We start from the raw sequence: 6,098 nt of genomic DNA, 5'->3' as shown, positions 1-6,098 counted from the left end.
AAATACTATTAGGTATTAAGTTCATGATAAATTAAAGTTCAACTAATCAAATTACTTAAGAACTCCCACTTAGACAGACATCCCTCCAATCATCTAAGTGATCACTTGATCCAAAGCAACAAAACCAGTTCCGATCATCACATGAAATGGAGTAGTTTTCATTGGTGAACATCACTATGTTGATCATATCTACTATATGATTCACGCTCGACCTTTTGGTCTCAGTGTTCCGAGGCCATATCTGCATATGCTAGGCTCGTCAAGTTTAACCCGAGTATTTCTGCGTGTGCAAAACTGGCTTGCACCCGTTGTATGTGAACGTAGAGCTTATCACATCCGATCATCACGTGGTGTCTCGACACGATGAACTTTGGCAACGGTGCATACTTAGGTAGAAAACTTATACCTTGAAATTTAGTGAGAGATCATCTTATAATGCTACCGTCAAACAAAGCAAAATAAGATGCATAAAAGATAAACATCACATGCAATCAATATAAGTGATATGATATGGCCAGCATCATCTTGTGCCTTTGATCTCCATCTCCAAAGCACCGTCATGATCACCATCGTCACCGGCGCGACACCATGATCTTCATCATAGCATCGTTGTCGTATCGCCAACTATTGCTTCTATGACTATCGCTACCGCATAGTGATAAAGTAAAGCAATTACAGGGCGATTGCATTGCATACAATAAAGCGACAACCATATGGCTCCTGCCAGTTGCCGATAACTCTGTTACAAAACATTGTCATCTCATACAATAAAATTTAGCATCATGTCATGACCATATCACATCACACCATGCCTTGCAAAAACAAGTTAGACATCGTCTACTTTGTTGTTGCAAGTTTTACATGGCTGCTACGGGATGAGCAAGAACCGTTCTTACCTACACATCAAAACCACAACGATATTTCGTCAAGTTAGTGTTGTTTTAACCTTCAACAAGGACCGGTCGTAGCCACACTTGATTCAACTAAAGTAGAACCAGTCTCGCGTAAGCGTACGCGTATTGTCGGTCCGGGCCGCTTCATCCAACAATACCGCCGAATCAAAGTACGACATGCTGGTAAGCAGTATGACTTGTATCACCCACAACTCACTTGTGTTCTACTCGTGTATATAACGTGTACGCATAAACATGGCTCGGATGCCACTGTTGGGGAACGCGGTAATTTCAAAAAAATTCCTACGCACATGCAAGATCATGGTGATGCATAGCAACGAAAGGGGAGAGTGTCGTCCACGTACCCTCGTAGACCGTAAGCGGAAGCATTATGACAATGCGGTTGAAGTAGTCGTATGTATTCACGATCGACTGATCCTAGTACCGAACGTACGACACCTTCGCGATCTGCACACGTTTAGCTCGGCGACGTCCCACGAACTCACGGTCCAGTAGAGCTTCGAAGGAGAGTTCCGTTAGCACGATAGTGTGATGACGGTGTTGATGAAGCTACCGATGCAGGGCTTCGTCTAAGCACCACTATGTTATGACCGAGGTGGATTATGGTGGAGGGGGCAGCGTAGACGGCTAAAGATCAATGATCAACTTGTGTGTCTTGGGGTGCCCCCCCTACCCCGTATATAAAGGAGCTAGGGGGAGGCGGCCGGCCAGGAGGAGGGCGCGCCTAGGGGGGAGTCCTACTCCCACCGGGAGTAGGACTCCTCCTTTCCTAGTAGGAGTTGGAGAAGGGGGAAGGAGGAGAGAGGGGGGAGGAAAGGGGGGCCGAGCCCCCCTCCTTGTCCAATTCGGACTAGAGGGGGGAGGGGCGCGCGGCCCTACCTTGGATGCTCCTCCTCTTGTCCGCTAAGGCCCATAAGGCCCATTATACTTCCCAGGGGGGTCCGGTAACCCCCCGGTACTCCGGTATATGCCCGAACTTGCCCGGAACACTTCCGAAGTCCAAACATAGTCATCCAATATATTGATCTTTATGTCTTGACCATTTCGAGACTCTTCTTCATGTCCGTGATCATATCCGGGACACCGAACTACCTTCGGTACATCAAAACACATAAACTCATAATACCGATCGTCACCGAACGATAAACACATAAACTACCTTCGAGAACTATGTAGACATGACCGAGACATGTCTCCGGTCAATAACCAGTAGCGGAACCTGGATGCTCATATTGGCTCCTAGATATTCTACGAAGATCTTTATTGGTCAAATCGCATAACAATATACGTTGTTCCCTTTGTCATCGGTATGTTACTTGCCCGAGATTCGATCGTCAGTATCTCAATACCTGGCTCAATCTCGTTACCAGCAAGTCTCTTTACACGTTCCATAATGCATCATCCTGCAACTAACTCATTAGTCACATTGCTTGCAAGGCTTATAGTGATGTGCATTACCGAGAGGGCCAAGAGATACCTCTCCGACAATCGGAGTGATAAATTATAATCTCGATCTATGCCAACTCAACAAGTACCATTGGAGACACCTGTAGAGCACCTTTATAATCACGCAGTTACGTTGTGATGTTTGGTAGCACACAAAGTGTTCCTCCAGTAATCGGGAGTTTCATAATCTCATAGCCATAGGAACATGTATAAATTATGAATAAAGCAATAGCAGTAAACTAAAACGATCAAGTGCTAAGCTAACGGAATGGGTCAAGTCAATCACATCATTCTCCTAATGATGTGATCCCTTTTATCAAATGACAACTCATGTCTATGGTTAGGAAACTTTAACCATCTTTGATTAACGAGCTAGTCAAGTAGAGGCATACTAATGACACTATATTGTCTATGTATTCACACATGTATTATGTTTCCGGTTAATACAATTCTAGCATGAATAATAAACATTTATCATGAAATAAGGAAATAAATAATAACTTTATTATTGACTCTAGGGAATATTTTCTTCAATACTAGTGACACTCTGTTTGTCTATGTATTCACACATGTACTAAGTTTCTGGTTAATACAATTCTTGAATGAATAATAAACATTTATCATGAATTAAGGAAATAAATAATAACTTTATTATTGCCTCTAGGGCATATTTCCCTCAGTCTCCCACTTGCACTAGAGTCAATAATCTACTTCACATCACAATGTGATTTAACACAAATATTCACATCTGTATGTGATTAACACCCATAGCTCACATCGTAATGTGACCAACTCCCAAAGGATTTACTAGATTCAATAATCTAGTTCGCATCGCTATGTGATTAACACCCAAAGAGTACTAAGGTGTGATCATGTTTTTCTTATGAGAGAAGTTTAGTTAACGGGTCTGTCACATTCAGAGCCATATGTATTTTGCAAATATTCTATGTCTACAATGCTCTGCACGGAGCTACTCTAGCTAATTGCTCCCACTTTCAATATGTATCTAGATCGAGACTCAGAATCATCTAGATCGGTGTCAAAGCTTGCATTAACGTAACTCTTTACGATGAACTCTTTGTCACCACCATAACCGAGAAATATTTCCTCATTCTACTAAGGATAATTCTGACCCCTGTCCAGTTATCTTCTCCTAGATCACTATTGTACTCCCTTGCCAAACTCCGGGTTGGGTATACAATAGGTCTGGTACATAGCATGACATACTTCATAGAACCTATGGCCGAGGCATAGGGAATGAGTTTTCTTTCTCTTTCTATTTTCTGCCATGGTCGGGTTTTGAGTCTTACTCAACTTCACACCTAGCAACACAGGTAAGAACTCCGCTTTAACTGTTCCATTTTGAACTACTTCAAAATCTTGTCAAGGTATGTACTCATTGAAAAAACTTATCAAGTGTCTTGATCTATCTCTATAGATCTTGATGCTCAATATGTAAGCAGCTTCACCGAGGTCTTTCTTTGAAAAACTTCTTTCAAATATCCCTTTATGCTATCCAGAAATTCTGTATCATTTCCAATCAACAATATGTCATCCACATATAATATTAGAAATGCTACAGAGATCCCACTCACTTTTTTGTAAATACATCCTTCTCCAAAAGTCTGTATAAAACCATATGCTTTGATCAACTCATCAAAGCGTATATTCCAACTCCGAGATGCTTGCACCAGTCCATAGATGGATCGCTAGAGCTTGCACACATTGTTAGTACCTTTAGGATCGACAAAACCTTTTGGTTGCATCAAATACAACTCTTCTTTAAGAAATATCCATTTAAGGAATGCAATTTTGACATCCATTTGCCAGATTTCATAAAATATGGCAACTACTAACATGATTCAGACGGATTTAAGCATCGCTACAATTGAGAAAATCTCATTTTAGTCAACAGCTTGAACTTGTCGAAAAATCATTTTGCGACAAGTCGAGCTTTGTTGATAGTAACACTACTATCAGTGTCCGTCTTCCTCTTGAAGATCCATTTATTTAATATGGCTTACCGATCATCAGGTAAGTCCACCAAAGTCCACACTTTGTTCTCATACATGGATCCCATCTTAGATTTCGTGGCCCCAAGCCATTTCGTGGAATCTGGGCTCATCATCGCTTCCGCATAGTTCGTAGGTTCATCATGGTCTAGTAACATGACTTCCAGAATAGGATTACCGTACCACTCTGGTGCGGACCATACTCTGGAAGATCTACGAGGTTCTGTAGTAATTTGATCTGAAGTTTCATGATCATCTTCATTAGCTTCCTCACTCATTGGTGTAGGAATCACTGGAACTGATTTCTGTGATGAACTACTTTCCAGTTCGTGAGAAGGTACAATTACCTCATCAAGTTTGACTTTCCTCCCACTCACTTCTTTCGAGAGAAACTCCTTCTCTAGAAAGGATCCATTCTTACCAACGAATACCTTGCCTTCGGATCTGTGATAGAAGGTGTACCCAACAGTTTCCTTTGGGTATCCTATGAAGACGCATTTCTCCGATTTGGGTTCGAGCTTATCAGGTTGAAGCTTTTTCACATAAGCATCGCAGCCCCAAACTTTAAGAAACAACAACTTTGGTTTCTTACCAAACCATAGTTCATAAGGCATCGTCTGAACGGATTTTGATGGTGCCCTATTTAAAGTGAATGCTACTGTCTCTAATGCATAACCCCAAAACGATAGTGGTAAACCGGTAAGAGACATCAAAGGTCGCACCATATCCCATAAAGTACGGTTACGACGTTCGGACACACCATAACGCTGTGGTGTTCTGGGGGGCGTGAGCTGTGAAACTATTCCACATTGTTTTATATGAAGGCCAAACTCCTAACTCAAATATTCTCCTCTATGATGATCGTAGAAACTTTATTTTCTTGTTACGATGATTCTCCACTTCACTCTGAAATTCTTCGAACTTTTCAAATGTTGTAGACTTGTGTTTCATTAAGTAGATATACCCATATCTGCTCAAATTATCTGTGAAGGTCCGAAAATAACGATACTCGCCACGAGCATCAACACTCATTGGATCGCATACATCGGTATATATTATTTCCAATAAGTCAGTAGCTTGTTCCATTGTTCTGGAGAATGGAGTTTTAGTCATCTTGGCCATAAGGCACGGTTCACAAGCATCAAATGATTCATAATCAAGTGATTACAAAAGTCCATATTTATGGAGTTTCTTCATGTGCTTTACATTGATATGACCCAAAAGGCGGTGCCACAAATAAGTTGCACTATCATTATCAACTTGGCATCTTTTGGCATCAATATTATGAATATGTGTATTACCACGATCGATATCCAACAAACTATTTTCATTGGGTGTATTACCTTTGAAGGTGTTATTCATATAAACAGAACAACAATTATTCTCTGACTTTAAATGAATAATCATATTGCAATAAACATGATCAAATCATATTCGTGTTCAACACAAACACCAAATAACATTTATTTAGGTTCAACACTAATCCCGAAAGTATAGGGAGTGTGCGATGATGATTATATCAATCTTGGAACCACTTCCAATATACATCGTCACTTCACTCTCGACTAGTCTATGATTATTCTGTAACTCCTGTTTCGAGTTACTAATCTTAGCAACCAAACAAGTATCAAATACTCAGGGGCTACTATAAACACTGGTAAGGTACACATCAATAACATGTATATCAAATATACCCTTGTTCACTTTGACATCCTTCTTATCCACC

The sequence above is a fragment of the Triticum dicoccoides genome, chromosome 4B (genome assembly GCF_002162155.2).
Source record: "Triticum dicoccoides isolate Atlit2015 ecotype Zavitan chromosome 4B, WEW_v2.0, whole genome shotgun sequence".
Taxonomy (NCBI): Eukaryota; Viridiplantae; Streptophyta; class Magnoliopsida; order Poales; family Poaceae; genus Triticum; species Triticum dicoccoides.
The sequence above is the reverse complement of the archived record's forward strand: the minus strand, read 5'-3'. Positions refer to the sequence as shown.